General features: G+C 44.7%; 1 protein-coding gene across 2 annotated transcripts in view; it reads right to left on the bottom strand.

The window, feature by feature from the left end:
* Nucleotides 1–25,543, bottom strand: part of LOC137342131 (calcium/calmodulin-dependent protein kinase kinase 2-like) — a 90,277-nt gene extending 64,734 nt beyond the window's left edge. For both annotated transcript variants that reach the window (XM_068005818.1, XM_068005819.1), the window contains exon 1: nucleotides 25,375–25,543. The gene's annotated coding sequence lies outside the window, so the exon portion shown is untranslated. The remainder of the gene's footprint in view (nucleotides 1–25,374) is intronic.

Genomic DNA, 25,543 nt, shown 5'->3' with positions numbered 1-25,543 from the left:
TGATGGAAGAGCGAAACTTGGTGCAAGTTAGGATACAAGCAGCAGAGTTTTGGATGAGCTCAAGTTTATGGAGGGTGGAAGATGGGAGGCTGGCCAGGAGAGCATTGGAATAGTTAAGTCTAGAGGTAACAAAGGCCTGGATGAGGGTTTCAGCAGCAGTTGAGCTGAGGCAGGGCCAAAAATGGGCAATGTTACGGAGGTGGAAGTAGGCGGTCTTGGCGATAGAGCAGATATGTGGTCAGAAGCTCATCTCAGGATCAAACGGGACGCCAAGATTGTAAACAGTTCATTAGGCCTCAGACAGCAGCCAGGGAGAGGGACAAAGTTATGAAGATAACATTTTGGGGGAGGTGGGGGTTTAGGATATTTGACATAATTTCAATCCACAATAGATGTCAGCATGTTCAATTTACATCTGGTCCAAAGTATCTTTAACTTAATAGATTTTTCTGATCAAAAGCATGTAGCCATATTCCTGCAGTCCATCCTGATGGGATTGCCGAAGTGACCTGTGGTTCATCACCTCTTAATAATTGGCATGTCAAAATATTTTGTCCTCTTCAAAGAGGTACTACAGCTGTAAACCAGAAAACTCTGCAACAAAAGTGGGGTATTTATGTCCAAAGTTCAAATTCCCTCTGTTTGATGCACTTTTTAAGCTTAAAAAACAGGTTAAAAAAAACACCAAGTTCAAAATGTTTTCAACAACTGTATGATATGAAATGGACTTGTACTTCATGCAGAGCCAAAACAGTACATCAGAACAAAACCAATTAAGCCAACACCATTAATTTCTAACAAACATATACAGCTGGAAAAACAGTTAGTAAACATGCCAAAGTGCTGGCTACAATTTACATGAATCATTAGATTTGTGAGCAATATAATCAGAATAGTGCTGCCTTGGAAAGCACTTGCAGACACATGGGAGGTGATTTTAAACCCCAAGAACGGGTGGGTTGGGGGGCGGATGGGAGTTGAAAATAGTTGGTTTTTTTGGGTTGCAACCACAAAATTTACAGACTTTGCATTCCCAGTGGGAAGCCTGTACTTTTACGCGCCGACATTAAACCCGGAAATAAAGCCGGGTTGCGGTCGCGCCCGCGCCCAAAATACAACTATTTTCAACTCCCACCTGGCCCCAATCCACCCGTTCTTGGGGTTTAAAATCACCCCCATGTAGTCATTGGCATGCATGTGTTTATGAATTTGTTGTTCATTGTTCTAGTGAAATGTCTCTATCTCAGGTTGTTTTCTCAAAGGCAAGACTGTATTTCAAAGAGTTTTATGGGTTTAAAATTCAGACACTTTGACATTTAGTTATTGGTTTAATCTGGACAAACATGAAGGCAAGATGTTACTGCTATGTGGATGAACCCCTAGGTAATTTCAAGAAAAACTGGTAGGGATCAGGCAACTACTCGTTTTTTTCTGAGAAATTGTCTATTGTTTGTTTGAAAGTTGTGCAAACAAAGCTATTCAAAAGGAATACAATCAACCAACCATTCAAACCTGTCATGGTTCAAAACTGCTTTGCTAGCAGGACTAACTTCAACAACGTGCTAATACTGTTTGTTGCTATAAATCATTGTCTGTAAATAAACATGATTTGTAATTTAATCTTTACAAAAGTGTCTGGCAAAACCAATTATTAATCATCCTCTGAAGTGAGTAAGCTGCATGATGGAAATCCTTATGTGCAAATCCAGTGACAATAAACAGGTACGTTGATAGCGCACCAAGTCCCGTTCACCCATCACCGCTGTGCTCGCTGACCTACACTGGCTCCCGGTCTGGGAACGCCTTGATTTTAAAATTTTCATCCTTGTTTTCAAATCCCGCCATGGCCACACCCCTCTTTATCTCTGTAACCTCCTCCAGCCCTACAACCTTCCACGATCTCTGCGCTCCTCCAAATCTTGCCTTTTGCGCAACCCTCAATTTAATCTCTCCACCATTGGCAGCTATGCCTTCAGCTGGTCAGACCCTAAACTCTGGAATTCCTTCCCTAACCCTCTCCGCCTCTTTCTCCTCCTTTAAGACACTCCTTAAAACCTACCTCTTTGACCAGCCCTAATATCTCCTTATGTAGCTCAGTGTCAAATTTTGTTTGATAACACTGCTGTGAAGCGCCCTGGAGTGTTTTACTACATTAAAGGCGCTATATAAATGCAAGTTGTGATTGATCACTCTGGGCCTGCTATCCCAGATTATTCTGCAAGCATGTCTGCCCATCAGTTCATGGGAAGTGCAGGCATGCTTATTGTGTTGGACAGGGGAAAAGATATCTGGAGAAGCCCAATTTGTGACATTTGGCTTCAAACATGCTCATTTTTAATGAAGCTGCAGTCTCCTCTTTGAGTGTTGTGTTTAAAAATGATATTTAAACCTAAACAAAAATGTAAGAAACCAGAAACTAAAATTCAGTTTTTGTCATAACATACAAAGAGAAAAATTAGAAATGATCTTTTCAGCACTGTACTTGCCAGTGCAAAGTACAGCAGTTAACCTACACCCAGATGTACTAAGTGGTAGCTCAGCACCATACATACTGTTAAAAAGATAATTTTCTAACATTATTCCACTCCCTGCAGTATATTAGATCAAACTTAATCTTTCACTGCCAGAAAGTTCATCTTTAAATCTTGAACAGTTCATCAAGAAGAATGATTTAGGGAACGATTACAAATATTATGAAGGACACATCTTTTTAAAAATGCAGTAGCTATTAACAATTTAAATTTGAAAGAAAATGTTAAAATCTTTTGGGATCTGGTGATAATCCTTTGCAAGACCAGAAGGATCCTGTGTTTTTTTGTTTCAACATTTTCAACCATAAATTATGGCCAGAAGAGGGGGAGGGGGGAGGGAGGGAGGAGATCAAATCAATCAACATTCTTGCTCCTGGTTGCTAGCCAACAACCCCTGCTGCAAAGAAGTCTGTATGTTGATGTCTGATGAGGATAAGAGCAGGCTTGCTGTAATGCCTCCTACAGTCAAATATCTTGCCAACTCAATGTCAGGTTTCACACATGAACAATGGCCACTTGGGTAAGATGCCAGGGGGTGACTGGCATTCTTGGAACGGTATCTCAGTAGCAGCCAACATAGTCAGTACAGGACAGAAGGGGGGGGGGAGGGGGGTTGGGAAATGAAAAATTAAAAGGACATCATTTTTTCCCCTCCCTTGCAGAAGGCATCAAGTCCTTGCTAGGATACGGTTCTATGGGTCATAGTACAGTGACTGCCAGCAGTTGTCAACTGTGTGGGAGTCAGCAATTTTGAATAGAAATGGGAGCATTGGACTGGCAAATAAGCCAAAACTATTTTTGTATAATTTCCATGCCAAAACTGAGTTCAGGAAAATGCAAATATTATTTTATGTAAACAGCACCATGTTTTGCTTCCATGAACAGGATATTCGACAAAATCTATTTAGTCGACCATTAAACTTGATTACACATAAAATCAGGATGTGGTTTATATTTTTTGTAAGTTCTTCGTCTTAGTTTTCAATTATTTCTTTCCCCATTTAAAATCACCTATACTATCCCCTTTGCTAGTGGGCTGACAGAGCATGGTGTTACTTATTTTTCAAATATTGTTGCCATTACTGCAAACAGAATAGACATACAAAAATGTAAATGATAGCTCTAAACTGGCCAAATTGAAACACTGAATCATCTGACATGTTTTCAAACCGATCTGCCTGATTGGATGTAATGGAATACATTTTTATTCCAAAGTGACAGCCCCACCAAGACCTGTTCTGAGGTTAGTTTGAAGGGGCAAGGGGATGTGACAAAAGTGGCACATTTTTGTCCACAGTCTATGGGTTTGCTATCCAGACTTTGTTTCTTAGCTTAAGTGCCTCAGTCTCACAGATTGACTTCCCAAATGGCTTCAGGAGTAGAAAGATCAGACATTTTTGAAGTATTACTTAATTACAGTTTTGACCGGGCAGCAGCAGACACAGAAGCAAAACATTATCCCATATACAGGAATACATACATATATTTCATAAAAAACTGTAACTGGTAGGGATCCCTTCCCAGAAATGTCTATCATTTATTTGAAACATATGCAAAGAAAGCCATTCAAAGGAGCTCAACTGACTGACTTATCTGTTTAACACTAGGTCAAACTGCTGTTATTTGGACTAATGTCATCAACTGGCTTTTATTGCTTACTTCTATGAATGACCATCTTTGTGAATAAAACTGTTTGGTAGTTTAGTATGCTACAGAATTGTCTGGCATGCTTGATATTAATCATCCTCTGAAGCAAGAGGGGCTAGTATAATCCAGAAGATAACAAACAAGCTTATTGTTTATCCAGGCCCACCATCCCAGACGACCTTACATACAGAGTCTCAATCGAGCCGAGCGGAGGGAGCGTCCGATAAAAGGCGGGATTTCAGAGCGCTGAGAACAGCTGAGAGGAGCCGAGCCGAGCGGAGGGAGCGTCCGATAAAAGGCGGGATTTCAGAGCGTTGAGAGGAGCCGAGCCGAGCGGAGGGAGCGTCCGATAAAAGGCGGGATTTCAGAGCGCTGAGTGCAGCTGAGAGGAGCCGAGCCGAGCGGAGGGAGCGTCCGATAAAAGGCGGGATTTCAGAGCGCTGAGAGGAGCCGAGCCGAGCGGAGGGAGCGTCCGATAAAAGGCGGGATTTCAGAGCGCTGAGAACAGCTGAGAGGAGCCGAGCCGAGCGGAGGGAGCGTCCGATAAAAGGCGGGATTTCAGAGCGCTGAGAGGAGCCGAGCCGAGCGGAGGGAGCGTCCGATAAAAGGCGGGATTTCAGAGCGCTGAGAACAGCTGAGAGGAGCCGAGCCGAGCGGAGGGAGCGTCCGATAAAAGGCGGGATTTCAGAGCGCTGAGAACAGCTGAGAGGAGCCGAGCGGAGCTGCGACCGAGTTCGAAGTGACGTCAGGAATCAGATCGGGACGCGACACAGGGGAGGCACCTGATTGGTGAGTAGGTTCAGGTGAGTATTTCTCCTTATCTACAGTAACTGAAGTAAAAGGAAAGGGAAGGTCTGCAGGTCTTATAGGAAGTAGCGTTTATTTTTTAGTGAATCAAGGTCCCTAGTGTAGTTAACATTCTCTAAATTGAGAACAATTTAAAGGAGTAAACTCCTTAAAGGGAGTGGTAAGTAGTTTTTCTTTCCTTTTTTTTTCTCTTGACATTGTAGTTGTTCTTAAGCTAATTTAAGGGTTAAGTCATGGCAGGAGATCCCAGCGCCGTGTCATGTTCCTCTTGTGGGATGTGGGAATTCAGGGCTCCTTCCTGTATCCCTGATTCCTTCACCTGCGGGAAGTGTGTCCAGCTGCAGCTATTGTTTGACCGCTTGACGGCTCTGGAGCTGCGGATGGACTCACTTTGGAGCATCCGCGATGCTGAGAAAGTCGTGGATAGCACGTTCAGTGAGTTGGTCACACCGCAGATAAAAATTACTGAGGGAGATAGTGAATGGGTGACCAACAGACAGAGGAAGAGTAGGAAGGCAGTGCAGGGGTCCCCTGCGGTCATCTCCCTCCAAAACAGGTATACCGTTTTGGATACTGTTGGCGGAGATGGCTCACCAGGGGAAGGTGGCAGTGGCCAGGTTCATGGCACCGTGGCTGGCTCTGCTGCACAGGAGGGCAGGAAAAAGAGTGGCAGAGCTATAGTGATAGGGGACTCGATTGTAAGGGGAATAGACAGGCGTTTCTGCGGACGCAACCGAGACTCCAGGATGGTATGTTGCCTCCCTGGTGCAAGGGTCAAGGATGTCTCGGAGCGGCTGCAGGACATTCTGGAGGGGGAGGGTGAACAGCCAGTTGTCGTGGTGCATATAGGCACCAACGATATAGGTAAAAAACAGGATGAGGTCCTACAAGCTGAATTTAGGGAGTTAGGAGTTAAACTAAAGAGTAGGACCTCAAAGGTAGTAATCTCAGGATTGCTACCAGTGCCACGGGTTAGTCAGAGTAGGAATGACAGGATAGCTAAGATGAATACGTGGCTTGAGAGATGGTGCAAGCTGGAGGGATTCAAATTCCTGGGCCATTGGAACCGGTTCTGGGGGAGGTGGGACCAGTACAAATTGGACGGTCTGCATCTGGGCAGGACTGGAACCAATGTCCTAGGGGGAGTGTTTGCCAGTGCTGTTGGGGAGGGTTTAAACTAATGTGGCAGGGGGATGGGAACCGATGCAGGAAGTCAGTGGGAAATAAAGTGGTGACAGAAACAAAAGGCAGTAAGGGAGAGTGTACAGAACATGACCGGACAGATGGTCTGAGAAAGCAGGGCAAAGACCAAGGGAAGTCTAGATTAAACTGCATTTATTTCAATGCAAGAAGTCTGATGGGCAAGGCAGATGAACTCAGGGCATGGATGGGTACATGGGACTGGGATGTTATAGCTATTACTGAAACATGGCTAAGGGAGGGGCAGGACTGGCAGCTCAATGTTCCAGGGTACAGATGCTATAGGAAAGATAGAGCAGGAGGTAAGAGAGGAGGGGGAGTTGCGTTCTTGATTAGGGAGAACATCACGGCAGTAGTGAGAGGGGATATATCCGAGGGTTCGCCCACTGAGTCCATATGGGTAGAACTGAAAAATAAGAAGGGAGAGATCACTTTGATAGGATTGTACTACAGACCCCCAAATAGTCAACGGGAAATTGAGGAGCAAATATGTAAGGAGATTACAGACAGCTGCAAGAAAAATAGGGTGGTAATAGTAGGGGACTTTAACTTTCCCAACATTGACTGGGACAGCCATAGCATTAGGGGCTTGGATGGAGAGAAATTTGTTGAGTGTATTCAGGAGGAATTTCTCATTCAGTATGTGGATGGCTCGACTAGAGAGGGGGCAAAACTTGACCTCCTCTTGGGAAATAAGGAAGGGCAGGTGACAGAAGTGTTAGTGAGGGATCACTTTGGGACCAGTGATCATAATTCCATTAGTTTTAAGATAGCTATGGAGAAGGATAGGTCTGGCCCAAAAGTTAAAATTCTAAATTGGGGAAAGGCCAATTTTGATGGTATTAGACAGGAACTTTCAGAAGTTGATTGGGAGAGTCTGTTGGCAGGCAAAGGGACGTCTGGTAAGTGGGAGGCTTTCAAAAGTGTGTTAACCAGGGTTCAGGGTAAGCACATTCCTTATAAAGTGAAGGGCAAGGCTGGTAGAAGTAGGGAACCTTGGATGACTCGGGAGATTGAGGCACTAGTCAAAAATAAGAAGGAGGCATATGACATGCATAGGCAGCTGGGATCAAGTGGATCCCTTGAAGAGTATAGAGATTGCCGGAGTAGAGTTAAGAGAGAAATCAGGAGGGCAAAAAGGGGATATGAGATTGCTTTGGCAGATCAGGCAAAGGTGAATCCAAAGAGCTTCTACAAATACATAAAGGGCAAAAGGGTAACTAGGGAGAGAGTAGGGCCTCTTAAGGATCAACAAGGTCATCTATGTGCGGAACCACAAGAGATGGGTGAGATCCTGAATGAATATTTCACATCGGTATTTACGGTTGAGAAAGACATGGATGTTAGGGAACTTGGGGAAATAAATAGTGATGTCTTGAGGAGTGTACATATTACAGAGAGGGAGGTGCTGGAAGTCTTAACGCGCATCAAGGTAGATAAATCTCCGGGACCTGATGAAATGTATCCCAGGACGTTATGGGAGGTTAGGGAGGAAATTGCGGGTCCCCTAGCAGAGATATTTGAATCATCCACCGCTACAGGTGAGGTGCCTGAAGATTGGAGGGTAGCAAATGTTGTGCCTTTGTTTAAGAAGGGCGGCAGGGAAAAGCCTGGGAACTACAGACCAGTGAGCCTGACATCTGTAGTGGGTAAGTTGTTAGAGGGTATTCTGAGGGACAGGATCTACAGGCATTTGGAGAGGCAGGGACTAATTAGGAACAGTCAGCATGGTTTTGTGAGAGGAAAATCATGTCTCACGAATTTGATTGAGTTTTTTGAAGGGGTAACCAAGAAGATAGATGAGGGCTGTGCAGTAGACGTGGTCTACATGGACTTCAGCAAAGCATTTGACAAGGTACCGCATGGTAGGTTGTTACATAAGGTTAAATCTCATGGGATCCAAGGTGAGGTAGCCAATTGGATACAAAATTGGCTTGACGACAGAAGACAGAGGGTGGTTGTCGAGGGTTGTTTTTCAAACTGGATGCCTGTGTCCAGCGGTGTGCCTCAGGGATCGGTGCTGGGTCCGCTGTTATTTGTTATTTATATTAATGATTTGGATGAGAATTTAGGAGGCATGGTTAGTAAGTTTGCAGATGACACCAAGATTGGTGGCATTGTGGACAGTGAAGAAGGTTATCTAGGATTGCAACGGGATCTTGATAAATTGGGCCAGTGGGCCGATGAATGGCAGATGGAGTTTAATTTAGATAAATGTGAGGTGATGCATTTTGGTAGATCGAATCGGGCCAGGACCTACTCCGTTAATGGTAGGGCGTTGGGGAGAGTTATCGAACAAAGAGATCTAGGAGTACAGATTCATAGCTCCTTGAAAGTGGAGTCACAGGTGGATAGGGTGGTGAAGAAGGCATTCAGCATGCTTGGTTTCATTGGTCAGAACATTGAATGCAGGAGTTGGGATGTCTTGTTGAAGTTGTACAGGGCATTGGTGAGGCCACACTTGGAGTACTGTGTACAGTTCTGGTCACCCTATTATAGAAAGGATATTATTAAACTAGAAAGAGTGCAGAAAAGATTTACTAGGATGCTACCGGGACTTGATGGTTTGACTTACAGGGAGAGGTTAGACAGACTGGGACTTTATTCCCTGGAGAGTAGGAGGTTAAGGGGTGATCTTATAGAAGTCTATAAAATAATGAGGGGCATAGATAAGGTCGATAGTCAAAATCTTTTCCCAAACGTAGGGGAGTCTATAACGAGGGGGCACAGATTTAAGGTGAGAGGGGAGAGATACAAAAGGATCCAGAGGGGCAATTTTTTCACTCAAAGGGTGGTGAGTGTCTGGAACGAGCTGCCAGAGGCAGTAGTAGAGGCGGGTACAATTTTGTCTTTTAAAAAGCATTTGGACAGTTACATGGGGAAGATGGGTATAGAGGGATATGGGCCAAGTGCAGGCAATTGGGACTAGCTTAGTGGTATAAACTGGGCGACATGGACATGTTGGGCCGAAGGGCCTGTTTCCATGTTGTAACTTCTATGATTCTATGATTCTATGATTCTAAGTTCAAAAGAAGTGGAGTCATGCCTAGAGTGGCCAACTTTTGGGTTGGGCACGAGAAAAAGTATCCAGAGAAGCCCAAAAACTAAAAGGGTCAATGACGATCATGAATCTAACTCTCTCAATGTCCTTCTGCAATGACTTCCCATATAGTGAAAGGAATGTCAGGTAAAAACTAGAGCCCTACTAAAGCTATCAGACCATGCATACCCAATAATTTTTTAAAAATTCATTCATGGGATGTGGGAATCGCTGGCAAGGCCAGCATTTACTGCCCATCCTTAATTGCCCTTGAGAAGGTGTTGATGAGCCACCTTCTTGAATTGCTGCAGTCTGTGTGGTGAAGGTTCTCCCAGTGCTGTTTGGTAGGGAGTTCCAGGATTTTGACCCAGCGACGATGAAGGAATGGTGATATATTTCCAAGTCAGGATGGTGTGTGACTTGGAGGGGAACATGCAGGTGGTGTTGTTCCCATGTGCCTGCTGCCCTTGTCCTTCTAGGTGGCAGAGGTCGCGGGTTTGGCAGGTGCTGTTGAAGAAGCCTTGGCGAGTTGCTGCAGTGCATCCTGTGGATGGTACACACTGCAGCCACGGTGCGCCGGTGGTGAAGGGAGTGAAGGTTTAGGGTGGTGGATGGGGTGCCAATCAAGTGGGCTGCTTTGTCCTGGATGGTGTCGAGCTTCTTGAGTGTTGTTGGAGCTGCACTCATCCAGGCAAGTGGAGAATATTCCATCACACTCCTGACTTGTGCCTTGTAGATGGGGGAAAGGCTTTCAGTTATCAGTAATCAGTTGTCTCTTCCCCTTTAACAAAACAGCAATCCCATAAACTAGAATTCCGTAATTTATGCTGTGCAGAAGATGTAATATAATCAAACGAGAGCTTCCTTTTACCCTTTACGTATTAATGAGGCAGAACCTATTCATCAGAGTTATTATAATTAACATTCCCTTTCAAAATGTTCTGGCTTCCACTACTGTGCACAGATTAATAACTGAATGAACAATTGATTTTTAATATTAATATGAACATTTGAAAAAGGAAAAGACTAACTAACTGTTCCACTCAGATATGTGGTGCGGCCAATGTGCACTATCAACTCCCCCCATCCACCCCCAAGCTGCGGTCACACAATCTCCTGGGGGGGGGGGGCGCAGAAAGAGAAAAAAAAACCTTTAACCCAATTTAGAAAAAAAACTCTAGGAAATTCCTCTTCAAACCCCCGAAGGCAATCAAGCAAGCTCCAGGAGACTGGAGTAACATATCAACAGTCAAGGCAACATCCCCCCAACCTTCTATAGCTCAAAATGTCTTCCACTTGCAGCAACTTATCCAAGTCCCTTTTGAAGACCTGCAGCAAATCTATACTCACCGCAGATGCTGGTAATTTATGTCAGAAGTCAATACCTCTCTGTGAAAAGTAAAACTTACTGCTAAACTATATGTTCTTATTTTACTTCTCCCCTCCCTAACTAGCTCACATAACCTATCCATCTGAACATAGGAACAGGGGTAGGTCATTCAGCCCCTCAAGCCTGTTCTGCCATCAAATTAGATCATGGTTAATCTGTACTTCAACTCCCATTTATCCACCTTTGATGCATATGCCTTGATACCCTTACCTATTAAAAATCTGTCCATCTCATCTTGAAAATTTGAATTGACCTAGCATCCACGGCCTTTTCAGGGAAGAGGATTCCAGATTTTCACTACCCTATGTGTGAAAAAGTGCTTCCTAATTTCACTCCCGAGTGGCCTAGCTCTAATTTTAAGATTGCGCCCCCTTGTTCTGGATTCCCAAAAGCTATTTTGGGATAGCTGAATAATCTCTACTCTTTCTATGTGATTGCACAGGGCATCTCCAATTGCTCCTAGCAACTGGTCGGTAGCTGACAACATACTAAATTGGATACAAAATTGGATTGACGACAGAAGACAGAGGGTGGTTGTAGAGGGTTGTTTTTCAAACTGGAGGCCTATGACCAGCGGTGTGCCTCAGGGATCGGTGCTGGGTCCTCTGTTATTTGTTATTTATATTAATGATTTGGATGAGAATTTAGGAGGCATGGTTAGTAAGTTTGCAGATGACACCAAGATTGGTGGCATTGTGGACAGTGAAGAAGGTTATCTAGGATTGCAACGGGATCTTGATAAATTGGGCCAGTGGGCCGATGAATGGCAGATGGAGTTTAATTTAGATAAATGTGAGGTGATGCATTTTGCTAGATCGAATCGGGCCAGGACCTACTCCGTTAATGGTAGGGCGTTGGGGAGAGTTATAGAACAAAGAGATCTAGGAGTACAGGTTCATAGCTCCTTGAAAGTGGAGTCACAGGTGGATAGGGTGGTGAAGAAGGCATTCAGCATGCTTGGTTTAATTGGTCAGAACATTGAATACAGGAGCTGGGATGTCTTGTTGAAGTTGTACAAGACATTAGTAAGGACACACTTGGAATACTGTGTACAGCTCTGGTCACCCTATTACAGAAAGGATATTATTAAACTAGAAAGAATGCAGAAAAGATTTACTAGGATGCTACCGGGACTTGATGGTTTGACTTATAGGGAGAGGTTGGATAGACTGAGACTCTTTTCCCTGGAGAGTAGGAGGTTTAGGGGTGATCTTATAGAAGTCTATAAAATAATGAGGGACATAGATAAGGTAGATAGTCAAAATCTTTTCCCAAAGGTAGGGAAGTCTATAACGAGGGGGCATAGATTTAAGGTGAGAGGGGAGAGATACAAAAAGGGTCCAGAGGGGCAATTTTTTCACTCAAAGGGTGGTGAGTGTCTGGAACGAGCTGCCAGAGGCAGTAGTAGAGGCGGGTACAATTTTGTCTTTTAAAAAGCATTTGGACAGTTACATGGGTAAGATGGGTATAGAGGGATATGGGCCAAGTGCAGGCAATTGGGACTAGCTTAGTGGTATAAACTGGGCGACATGGACATGTTGGGCCGAAGGGCCTGTTTCCATGTTGTAAACTTCTATGATTCTATGATAACTAGCCTATAATTCCCAGGTTCAGACTTACTCCCCTTAAGTATAGGCACCGCATGGACATCACTCCAATCCATGAAAAAAAATTCTGGCTATCAACAAACCGTTAAATATGAGAGCCAGCAGCCAACATAACGCAGTGCCCATTTCTTTTAGCACTCTTAGATAAATACCATCTGGCCAGCAGCCCAATCTGCCTCAAGAGTCCTAATCCTAGCATCGACTTCCACAGATTCAATTTTATCATATTTACCAGCCAACTCAGCATCACCTACAGCAGTAACCATTCAGCACCTCAGCCATATCTTGAGACTGTACCCAAATTATGCCCTACAAGATCTCTCAAGAAATATATGACATAAAGAAAATATTATCTTGAAGTAAATCCATTCTTACATATCCAAGGAGCTTTCTGTCCAAAAATAATATTTGTTGAAGTGAAAACCAAGAAACATAGTTCCCTAACATTTATCCATAGCACAAACCAAACAGCATAGGTGGGCTACACTATTGCATACTCATCGAACTGTTGGCACGAACATGCAAACTTACAATAGAAGAGGGTTAGTCAAAAAATTATTTTAAGTTTGCTGTTGTTGAAATACAGCTTTATGAAGTGGTTAATCATTTAAGATCTTACTGTGGGTAGTGCACGGGAGGATGTAAAACATCTAAACTCCAGTCAGAATATTACCAGTTTCATACTCTGAGTGAGGTCAGGACTTGGCCTAGATTGAAATGAACTAGTTTCATCTATGGTTTCATCATTTTGAATGTGATACCAGTAAGGTATTTATATTATGTCTACATTTCTCATGTCTTTTTTAATCTGTATTCTCTCTTCCATCACCACCAGATTCCCTGTCCCATTTGGTGTCCTACTATTTTCAATAATACTATTTTCATGTCAAGAACATGTGGTTAAAAGCCAATTCATCCTGCTTTTAATTACATTTAAGGCTACATAACCCGTTTTCTTCCCTCTGTGCAAAACTCAAATTGGTCTCTTGCATCAAGACACTGGCCATTTGCTTCCTCACTGTCTCAGCCAAGTCAACAATCAGTTTGCTGTGTCATAGTTTATTTCATTGTAACAGTTTTACCTATAAAATGATTACGCCTTAAAATATATTAGGCTTGTATACCCAACATTCAACCTGACATTGTAATCACTGCTATAAAATGTTACATTTCTTGTTTAAAAGCAACACCCACATTTTATTCCTTGTATTTTCTAATGTACTTCCTACTGGGTGAAGCCCCACTCTAGATACCTCCATGCATGACACCTTGCTATTCTTCAGTCAATCAACCAGGAGCCAAACTTGAGCATGTGGGAAGGGATGTGAGCAGCTCTCGTTCAGGTGAATTAATGCAGGCTGGTAAAAAGAGGTTTTCTCTAAAGAAAGTTGAAATGAGAGTGGCAGTCAAAGTTTTGTTTTGTTAATAAATGTTAAGTTTTACAATGCAAGGGTAGAAAGTCAGTCTTTCACAGGAGAAAACAATAGAATTTGCTTACAAAGAAAAAAGCACATAATTCTACCGAAAAATCGTGCATTCTAACGATGCAAAGGAATTTTAAACATTTAAGCCAAAATGAAGTATCAAGTATTGGGGGTCGTACCTGAGATTGTACTCTCCGACATCACAGCACCAAAACATTCTACTGTGCGGTTGAGCTGTCCATACAATTAGAATTTCTGTTAAGTATTGTAGTAATAGCTTGGTGGAAAAGCTGCATACAGCTCCATGAACTGGTAGGACACCTGCAATTCCCCCAGACAAGAAATTCTCCATTGTTTGCAAGTGAGAGTTGGTAAGGAAGGCCTACGGACTGACCATAAGCAAGTCAAATCTCAGGAACAGAACGAAGGAAAGATGATGAATAAATTATTTATAAAGCTCCTCAGCACTTCACATGCAATGAATTCCTTTGAAGTGCAGTGATTGTTATGCTAGCAAATGAGCTGAGAACCTCTTCATAGCTGTGCTTATTAATGCATTGTCTATTGCATCAAATGGACTCTAACAAACACAATTGCATTCACAATTTTTAGCTCATACAAAGTGAAAGCCCAAAAAACCCTGTAACTGCTGATCGAAATCTATTCGTGTCATTAGGCTCATTTGGCATATTGGTAACAATCAATTATAGGAAAAACACAAGCCAATGTGCTTTAATGTTGCATGTTTCTTGTATGGTATGCAAGTAGCAGCACAACTGTTTGAGTAATTACATTTTTTAAGCATATATTTTAGCTTTAATATGTCACGGGTTTAAGTGAATGCCTGGATGGTCATAATTCTCTTACAAGGAGTACACTGCTGACCACTACCCCATAGTTACCACAGAAAAGTACGCAGAAATCTGATATGGGTTTCTGCAGAAATTCTCACTCACTTGTTTTTAATTAGTTCAGAGAACTTCTCTCCACATAGCTTCCACTCAAAACACTGCCTGGTTGTCTTTACAATTTAAAAATAAACTATCCTGTAGCAACCTGTCCCAAATAGTAAACGCACAGCGTCCCTTCCTCCCATCTTCAGAATTCTAGACCCCTCCCTCTGGCCTCTACCCTCTCGATCTTTTCATTGCAAACTGCTGGCGTGACATCGGCCGTCTCAATTTCTCCGCTCCCCTCACTCACTCTAACCTAGCTCCCTCTGAACTTGCAGCACTCCTTCTCTCAGGTCCAACCCTGACATTGTCATTAAATCTGCTGACAAGGGCCACACTGTTGTTTAGCGAACGGACCTCTACCTTGCGGAGGCTGAGCGCCAACTCTCCAACACCTCCTCCTACCTCCCCCTGGACCATGACCCCTCCACCGAACATCAAGCCATAGTTTCCCAGACTGTCACTGACCTCATCTCCTCTGGAGATCTTTCCTCCACGGCCTCCAACCTCATAGTGCCCCAACTCCGCACAGCCCGCTTCTACCTCCTTCCCAAGATCCACAAACAGGACTGCCCTGGGAGACACATTGTTTCAGCCTGTTCTTGCCCCACAGAACTTATTTCCTCCTATCTTGATTCTTTTTTTCTCCCCTTGTCCAGTCTCTTCCAACCTACATCCGCGACTCTCCTGATGCCCTCCTTCACTTTAACAGTTTCCAGATCCCCGGCCCTAATTCTTTTCACCATGGACATCCAGTCCCTCTACACCTCCATCTCCCACCAAGAAGGCCTGCTAGCCCTCTGCTTCTTCCTTGAACAGAGGCCCAACCAGTCCCCATCCACCACCACCCTCCTTCGCCTGGCTGAACTTGTTCTTACATTGAATAACTTCTCCTTTGGCTCCACTCACTTCCTCCAAATAAAAAATGTTGCTATGGGAACCCGTATGGGTCCCAGCTATGCCTGCCTTTTTGTGGGATACGTGGAAGATTCCTTGTTCCAGTCCTACTCAGGTGCCCTCCCTCTTTTTCTGGTACATTGATGACTGTATTGGTGCAGTTTCCTGCTCTTGCCCCGAACTGGAAAATTTCATCAACTTTACTTCCAATTTTCACCCTTCCCTCGCCTTCACATGGTCCATCTCTGACTCTTCCCTTCCTTGGCTTCTCTACCTCCATTTCTGGGGAAAGGCTGTCAACAAATATCTATTATAAGCCCACCAGCTCCCACAGCTACCTTGATTACACTTCCTCCCACCCTGCTTCCTGTAAGGACTCTATTCCCTTCTCCGAGTTTCTCCATCACATCTGTTCTGAGGATACCATCTTCCACACCAGTGCTTCCGATATGTCTTCCTTTATCCTCAACTGAGGATTCCCCTCCACTGTAGTTGACAGGGCCTTCGACCGTGTCCATCCTATTTTCCACACTTCTGCCCTCACCCCTTCCCTTCCCTCCCAGAATCATGATAAGGGTCACCCTTGTCCTCACCTTCCACCCCACCAGTCTCCACATTCAACGTATCATCCTCTGCCATTTGTCACCTCCAGCGCAATCCCACCACTAAACACATCTTCCCCTCCCCTTTCAGCAGTCCGAAGGGATCGCTCCATCCTCGCCATCCTAGTCCACTCGTCCATCACCCCCAACACCCGCTCTCCTCCCCACGGTACCTTCCGTGCAAGCACAGGAGACGCAACACCTGCCACTTCACCTCCTCCCTTCCCATCATCCAGGGCCCCAAACACTCTTTCCAGGCGAAAATGCAGTTTACTTGTACTTCTTTCAATACTGTATCCGCTGGACACAATGCGGTCTCCTCTACATTGTGGAGACCAAACGCAGACTGGGTGATCGGTTTGCTGAACACCTTTGCTCTGTCCACAAGAGTGACCCTGACCTGCCGGTCGCTTGCCATTTTAATTCCCCTTTTCACTCCTACTCTGACTTCTCTGTCCTCGGCCTCTTACACTGTTCCAATAAAGCTCAATGTAAGCTTGAGGAACAGCACCTCAACTTTCGTTTAGGCACCTTACAACCTTCCGGACTCAACACTGATTTCAATAACTTCAGATCATAACCACTGCTCCCATTTTTTCAGTCAGTTAGTGCTGGTAATGGTTTTACAGCTATTCCTGATCAATCTTTTGTTTCTTAACCTGTCTCATTACCACCTTCCTTGCCTTGCACCATCATCCCTTTTATCATTTAATCAGTCGTGCCCTCTACTTTATCACAGACCTTCCCTTTTGTTCTTTCCTCCCCCCCTTTCCCTGGCTCTGTATTTGCTCAAAAACTTTAACTCTTTTAACATCTTTCAGTTCTGACGAAAGGTCTTCGGCCTGAAACATTAACTCTGTTTCTTTCTCCACAGATGCTGCCTGACTTGCTGAGCTTCTCCAGCATTTTCCATTTTTTATTTTAGTAAATGCAGATGGTAGTTGAACTCAGTAGCACAGGAACCAACATTTTCTGTGGTCTTACTTTAAAAACCACTTGAATTATAAGTAATTCTCCAATAACTCTAATGCAGTACCACAGCATCATCATAGAAAATTTAAGGCGCAGAAGGAGCCCATTCAGCCAATCGTGTCCTCGCCGGCCGAAAATGAGCCACCCAGCCTAGTCCCACTTTCCAGCACTTGGTCTGTAGCCTTATAGGTCATGGCACTTCAGGTGCACATCCAAGTACTTTTTAAAAATGAGTTGAGGGATTCTGCCTCTACCACCCTTTCAGGCAGTGAGTTCCAGACCCCTACCACCATCTGGGTGAAAACATTTTTCCTCAGTTTTCCTCTAATCTTTTAACCAGTTACTTTAAATCTATGCCCCCTGGTCACTGAGCCCTCTGCTAAGGGAAATAGGTCCTCCTTATCCGCTCTATCTAGGTCCCTCATAATTTTCTCAATTAAATTACCCCTCAGCCTTCTCTGTTCCAATGAAAACAACCCCAGCCTATCCAATCTTTCCTCATAGCTAAAATTCTCCTGTCCTGGCAACATCCTCTTAAATCTCCTCTGTACCCTCTCTAGTGCAATTACATCCTTCCTGTAATGTGGTGACCAAAACTGTACACAGTACTCAAGCTGTGGCCTAACCAGTGTTTTATACAGTTCTAGCATAATCTCCCTGCTCTTATATTCTATGCCTCGGCTAATCAAGGAAAGTATTCCATATGCCTTCTTAACCACCTTATCGACCTGTCCTGCTACCTTCAGGGATCTGTGGACATGCATTCCGACGTCCCTCACTTCCTCCACACTTCTTAGTATCCTCCCATTTGTTGTGTACTCCCTTGCCTTGTTTGCCCTCCCCAAATCCATTACCTCACACTTCTCCGGATTGAATTTCATTTGTCACTTTTCTGCCCACCTGACCAGTCCATTCGTGTCTTCCTGTAGTCTGCAGCTTTCCTCCTATCAACCACACGGCCAATTTTTGTATCATCTGCAAACTTCTTAATCATGCCCCCTACATTTAAGTCCAAATCATTAATACATAATCACAAAAAACAAGGGACCTCGTTCTGAGCCCTGCAGAACCCCACTGGAAATAGCCTTCCAGTCACAAAAACAGCTGTCGACCATTACCCTTTGCTTCCTGCCACTGAGCCAATTTTGGATCCAACTTGCCACTCTCCCTTGGATCCCATGGACTTTTTTGACGAGTCTGCCATGTGAGACCTTGTCAAAAGCCTTGCTAAAATCTACATGGACTAAATCAAATGCACTACCCTTATCGACCCTCCTTGTTACCGCCTTAAAAAATTCAACCAAGTTAGTCAGACACGTCCTTCCCTTAACAAATCCATGCTGACTGTCCTTGATAACTCCGTGCCTTTCTAAGTGATGGTTTATCCTGTCCCTCAGAATTGATTCCAATAATTTGCCCACCACTGAGGTTAGACTGACTGGCCTGTAATTACTCGGTCTATCCCTCGTTCCCTTTTTAAACAACAATACAACATTAGCAGTCCTCCAATCCTCCAGCACCACACCTGTATCCAGTGAGGATTAGAAAATGATGGTCAGAGCCTCTGCTATTTCCTCTCTTGTTTCTTACAACAGCCTGGGATACTTCATCCAGCCCTGGTGATTTATCTACTTTCAAAGATGCTAATCCACATAAAACTTCCTCTCTCAATATGTTTATCCTATCCAATATTTCACACTCCTCCTCCTCAACTACAATGTCTGCATTGTCCTTCTCTTTTGTGAAGACAAACGCAAAGTATTCATTAAGAACCATACCAACATGTTCCGCCTCCACACATAGAGACCAAAAAGGTAATCTAATAGGCCCTACTCTTTCCTTAGTTATCCTCTTGCTCCCACAGAGCGGTCGGCAGCGGCGGAGGAGGAGCCTTTCTTTCTCTCTCCCACAGAGCGGTCGGCAGCGGGGAAGGAGGAGCGGACCTGGATGGAGCGGCGGGAGCGGCGGCGAGTCGATAAAGGGAGCAGCGGAGGCCTGAGGTGAGTAATTAAACTCACCTACGTGAGTCTTTTTCCCCAGCGGGCTTTTTCAAAGGCAGGGGGCGGGGCCAATTCATTGGTACCCGTATATAGGTGGAGCGGTTGCTAAACCCGAGACACTACACTAGTAGTGACTCCCACCCTCCCACCTCCTCTAACCTTTTGGGGGGTAGAGGGAATTTAAAGGGTAGGTTCGATTTTATATTTTGTTTTCAGGGACTTAACTCCTGGACCTAAGATAAATAAGAAGCAAAAAGTAATCCAAGTGGGACGTCACCAAGGAAGAGGTAAGTGATTGGCTGGTGAGTATTTTCCAGCTGAATTTGTCTAAGGTTAGAGTTTGTGGATTCTCGGGTCTCTGTTGTGTAGTGGGGGACTGCTGTTCAGCAAGGGCCCTGGAGTATAACTTTTAATTGAAGTGAAATTGGTGGGATTCATTTAATTTGAATTAATTAGTTAAAGGGTAAGTCATGTCAGGACAGCCCAGCCCCGTGTTATGCTCTTCCTGCTCTATGTGGGAAATCAAGGACCCTTCCGGTGTCCCTGACGACCATGTGTGCGGGAAATGTGTCCAGCTGCAGTTACTGACAAACCGCATTGCGGCACTGGAGCTGCGGATGGATTCATTATGGAGCATTCGCGATGCTGAGAACGTCGTGGATAGCACGTTTAGTGAGATGGTCACACCGCAGGTAAAGGTTGTACAGGCAGGAAGTAATTGGGTGACCACCAGGCAGAGTAAGAGGAGCAGGCAGGCAGTGCAGGGGTCCCCTGTGGCCGTCCCCCTCACAAACAAATATACCGCTTTGGATATTGTTGAGGGGGATGACTTATCAGGGGAAGGCAGCAGCAGCCAACTTCCTGGCACCAGGGGTAGCTCTGCTGCACAGGCTGGGAGGAAAAAGAGTGGAAGAGCTATAGTGGTTGGGGATTCTATCGTAAGGGGAACAGACAGGCGTTTCTGTGGCCGTAAACGTGACTCCAGGATGGTTTGTTGCCTCCCTGGTGCCAGGGTCATGGATGTCACTGAGCGGCTACAGGGCATTCTCAAGGGGGAGGCAGAGGTCGTGGTCTACATTGGGACCAACGACATAGGTAGGAAGGGAGATGAGGTCCTGCATCAAGAATTTAGGGAGCTAGGTAGCAGATTAAAGAGCAGGACCTCAAAGGTTGTAATCTCTGGATTACTCCCAGTGCCACGGGCTAGTGAGTATAGAAATAGGAGGATAGAACAGATGAATGCGTGGCTAAAGAGTTGGTGCAGGAGGGAGGGTTTCAGTTTCCTGGATCACTGGGCCTGCTTCTGGGGAAGGTGGGACTTGTACAAGTCGGAGGGGTTGCACCTGAACCAGAGCGGGACAAATATCCTTGCGGGGAGGTTTGCTAGCACTGTTGGGGGGGGTTTAAACTAACTTGGCAGGGGGATGGGATACAGAGTGGAGCTACAATAGGGGGTGATGTGCAGCCAAATATAGAGAAAAAAACAAGTCAGCTTGGAAGACAGGACAAAAATGTGAGGGCAAGGCTGGATGGCATCTATTTTAATGCAAGGAGTCTTGCGAATAAGGTGGATGAACTGAAGGTGTTGATAAACACATGGGAGTATGATATTGTTGCTGTCACAGAGACATGGTTGAGGGAGGGGCAAGACTGGCAGCTCAATATTCCGGGGTACAGAATCTTCAGGCGAGACAGAGGGGGAGGTATAAGAGGAGGGGGGGGTCGCAATATTAATTAAAGAATCAATTACTGCCATAAGGAGGGATGATATATTAGCAGGTTCCTCTAATGACGCCATATGGGTGGAGCTTAAAAACAAAAAGGGGGCAAGCACTTTGATGGGAGTGTACTATAGGCCCCCAAACAGTCAGGGGGAGATAGAGGAACAGATATGTAGGCAAATCTCAGAAAATTGTGCAAATAATAGGGTAATAATCGTGGGGGATTTCAACTTCCCCAATATTAACTGGGATACCAGAGTGTAAAAGGCTTAGAGGGTACAAAATTCTTAACGTGCATCCAGGAGAGCTTTTTGAGCCAGCATGTAGAAAGTCCTACAAGAGAGGGGGCGGTACTGGACCTAATTCTAGGGAATGTGGCTGGCCAAGTGGAAGAAGTGCTAGTAGGTGAGCACTTTGGTGACAGTGACCATAATTCGGTGAGATTTAAGGTGGTCATGGAAAAGGACAGGGAGGGGCCGGAAATAAAGGTTCTAAATTGGGGGAAGGCCGATTTTAATAGGATAAGGCAGGATCTGGCCAAAATGGACTGGGATCAGCTGCTTGTAGGAAAATCCGCATCGGAGCAATGGGAGTCTTTCAGAAGGGAGATTGAGACCATACAATGGCAACATGTTCCCGTAAAGGTCAAGGGTGGTTCCAAGAACTCCAGGGAACCTTGGATGTCAGGGGATATACGAGAATGGATTAGGAAAAAAAGGAGGGCTTTTGGCAGATACAAAAGGCTAAAGACGGAGGAAGCCCTAGAGGAGTACAAAAAGTGCAGGGGGATACTTAAAAAAGAAATTAGGAGATCAAGGAGGGGCCATGAAATAACACTGGCGAGCAAAATAAAGGAAAATCCTAAGATGTTTTATAAGTATATTAAGGGTAAGAGGATGACTAGGGAAAAAATAGGGCCCATTAGGGACAAAAATGGCAATGTGTGTGTGGAGCCGGCAGATGTAGGAGGGGTTCTAAATGAATTTTTTACATCTGTTTTCACTATGGAGAAGGACGATGTAGACATAGAAATACGGCAGGAGGACTGTGATATACTCGAACATATTAACATCGAGCGGGAGGAGGTATTGGCGGTTTTAGCAGGCCTAAAAATGGATAAATCCCCAGGCCCGGACGAAATGTATCCCAGGCTACTGTGTGAGGCAAAGGAGGAGATTGCGGGGGCTCTAACACATATATTCAGAACCTCTCTGGCCACAGGGGATGTGCCAGAGGACTGGAGAACCGCTAATGTAGTACCATTATTCAAGAAGGGGAGTAGGGAAAAACCGGGGAATTACAGGCCAGTGAGCCTAACATCAGTGGTAGGAAAATTATTGGAAAAAATTCTGAAGGACAAAATTAGTCTCCACTTGGAGAAGCAAGGATTAATCAGGGATAGTCAACATGGCTTTGTCAAGGGAAGATCATGTCTGACTAATTTGATTGAATTTTTTGAGGGGGTGACGAGGCGTGTGGATGAGGGTAACGCAGTGGATGTGGTATACATGGATTTCAGTAAGGCCTTCGATAAAGTCCCGCACAGGAGACTGGTCAAGAAGGTACGAGCCCATGGAATCCAGGGTGCCTTGGCACTTTGGATACAAAACTGGCTTAGTGGCAGAAGGCAGAGGGTGATGGTCGAAGGTTGTTTTTGTGACTGGAAGCCTGTGGCCAGTGGGGTACCACAGGGATCGGTGCTGGGTCCCTTGCTGTTTGTGGTCTACATTAACGACTTGGATATGAATGTAAAAGGTATGATCAGTAAGTTCGCTGATGATACAAAAATTGGTAGGGTGGTAAATAGCGAGGAGGATAGCCTCAGTTTGCAGGACGATAGAGATGGGTTGGTCAGATGGGCGGAACAGTGGCAAATGGAATTTAACCCGGAAAAGTGCGAGGTGATGCACTTTGGAGGGACTAACAAGGCAAGGGAATACACAATGAATGGGAGGACCCTAGGCAAGACAGAGGGTCAGAGGGATCTTGGTGTGCAAGTTCACAGATCCCTGAAGGCGGCGGAACAGGTAGATAAGGTGGTAAAGAAGGCATATGGGATACTTGCCTTTATTAGCCGAGGCATAGAATATAAGAGCAAGGAGGTTATGATGGAGCTGTATAAAACACTGGTTAGGCCACAGCTGGAGTACTGTGTGCAGTTCTGGTCGCCACACTACAGGAAGGATGTGATCGCTTTGGAGAGGGTGCAGAGGAGATTCACCAGGATGTTACCAGGGCTGGAGCGCTTCAGCTATGATGAGAGACTGGGAAGATTGGGTTTGTTTTCCTTGGAGCAGAGGAGGCTGAGGGGGGACATGATTGAGGTGTACAAAATTAGGATGGATACTAAGGAGCTTTTTCCCTTCGTTGAGGGTTCTATAACAAGGGGGCATAGATTCAAGGTAAAAGGCAGGAGGTTTAGAGGGGATTTGAGAAAGAACTTTTTTACCCAGAGGGTGGTTGGAGTCTGGAACTCACTGCCTGAAAGGGTTGTGGAGGCAGGTACCCTCACAACATTCAAGAAGCATTTGGATGAGCACTTGAAATGCCATAGCATACAAGGCTACGGACCAAATGCTGGAATATGGGATTAGATTAGACAGGGCTTGATGGCCGGCGCGGACACGATGGGCCGAAGGGCCTCTATCCGTGCTGTATAACTCTATAAAACATCTTTGGGTTTTCCTTGATTTTACTTGCCAATATTTTTTCATGCCCTCTTTGCTTTCCTAATTTCCTTTTTAATTTCACCCCTGCACTTTTTATACTCCTCTCGGCTTTCTGTAATATTGAGTTCTCGGTGTCTGACGTAAGCTTTCCTTTTTGGCTTTACATCCGGGGGCACTAGATTTGGCAGCCCCACCCTTTTTCTTTGTGGGAACATGTTTACTCTGCACCCCTTGAATCTGTCCCTTGAATGCCTCCCACTGCTCTGACATTGATTTACCTTCAAGTCGCTGTTTCCAGTCCACTTCTGCTAAATCACTTCTTAGTTTGGTAAAATTGGCCTTTCCCCAATTTAGAACTTTAACTCCTGTTCTTTCTTTGTCCTTTTCCATAACTATGCTAAAACTAAGTGAATTATGATCACTGAACACAAAATGCTTTCCCACTTATACTCCTTCCACCTGCCCAGCCTCATTTCCTAAAACTAAATCCAGATCTGCCCCCTCTCTTGTTGGGCTTGCTATGTACTGGCTAAAAAAAGTTCTTGTGAATGTAATTTAAGAATTTCGCACCCTCTATTCCCTTCACACTGTTTGTGTCCCAGTTAATATTAGGGTAGTTGAAATCCCCTATTACTCTGTTTACATTGTGGGGAGGTTTAATATATATTTGCATTTATATACCGCCTTATTATATAATTGAAACACCTCAGAGCACTTTGCACAACGACTTTTGAACAGTAGTGCCTCTTAAGAGGACAAACATTATGGCTACCTATGGTTAGTGTTGGGTGGATTCTACAGCATTCGTAGCTACAAATAATTGTGCAGATTTGAATAATGAAATAGCTATTTGCTACTTTATTTTTGAACAATGAACTTTCCTTTTGGAGAATGTTAAAACCTCAGTGACAGCTTGGGAAAATCAATTCAATGTGCTTAGTTCCATTAATTCCCTATTAGGAGAATCATTAATTGGGATGTTTTGGTCATTGGGTTGAGAAAAGAGAAGAATCAAACTCCATCAGAAAGCTCTACCATTCCAATGGGCACACTAAACTATGTCGATCACCATGGAGGAGACTCTGGGGAAGTTAACAGCCCAGACCAACGTTGCCTTCTCATTGAACCAAAAGGTTGTGCGGAGGCTAGAAGTCGACAGAAAGAATTAAAACGCAGAACAACAAAATGTCAGTTCAAAGGATTATGAAAAACATTTTCAAATTTCGTGCAATTCATATTCTTTTCTCTACCCTGACATTTTTTAAACGATTAAATAATGAACATTTTAAAACATTCCCTACAAAATATAATTTAATAAAAAATTGCACACCCACACATATTCCAAATCAAGCATTCTGGCATCGAGCACAGCAAAAACTAGCCTGGGGTTTCACAGTAAGAATGAACGGCGAAGCCGGGAAGACCTGACAAAATGCCCAGGATTGCTGCTGGAAAGCTTTTAAATTTGTACAATTCGCTGCGCGATACTCGCGGCCTCTGTATAGAAAGCAGAGGGGGGGGGGGGAATAAAAGGTCTGACAGACAGTAAAGACACCCATCCCTCCCTTTGCTGCTGTCCCCGGTAATAACACAATAAATAATACGCCTCACTTTCACACTTGTGCTGCAATCCAAAATTTCAGAATTAAAAGTAGAACCACCATCAATAAACGCCCACTCGCATTTTCTGCTATTCCAGCAATAAAAGAATGTCTGAAGATGTTGTTGCATTTCCCCAAACTGGGAAAAGCTGCTTCAAGTCCTTCGTGCCGGGTTTCTAACTATTATTATCTGCGCACAGTTGCCCGCGAACAGTAGTGACCCGATCGGGGTGGAGGGGGGGGCAGCTCATTACAGGAACCGCCAGCCTCCAAAGCAACACAACGGGTCTCAAAACATCGACGGGACAAGTACCTTCATGACAGTTTCTTCAATCTCCACGGTTCCCAAACTACAGCAACATGTCAGGCCTGCTGGTGAGAGGGGAGGGGGCTGAGGAGCTCGAGCAGAGACCGTCACAGACCCGACCCGACCCGCTCCCCCCGCTGCAGCATCTCTTCAGACGCACCAGAACCGGGCACGG

The sequence above is a fragment of the Heptranchias perlo genome, chromosome 25, assembly GCF_035084215.1.
Source record: "Heptranchias perlo isolate sHepPer1 chromosome 25, sHepPer1.hap1, whole genome shotgun sequence".
Classification (NCBI taxonomy): Eukaryota; Metazoa; Chordata; class Chondrichthyes; order Hexanchiformes; family Hexanchidae; genus Heptranchias; species Heptranchias perlo.
The sequence above is the reverse complement of the archived record's forward strand: the minus strand, read 5'-3'. Positions and strand labels throughout refer to the sequence as shown.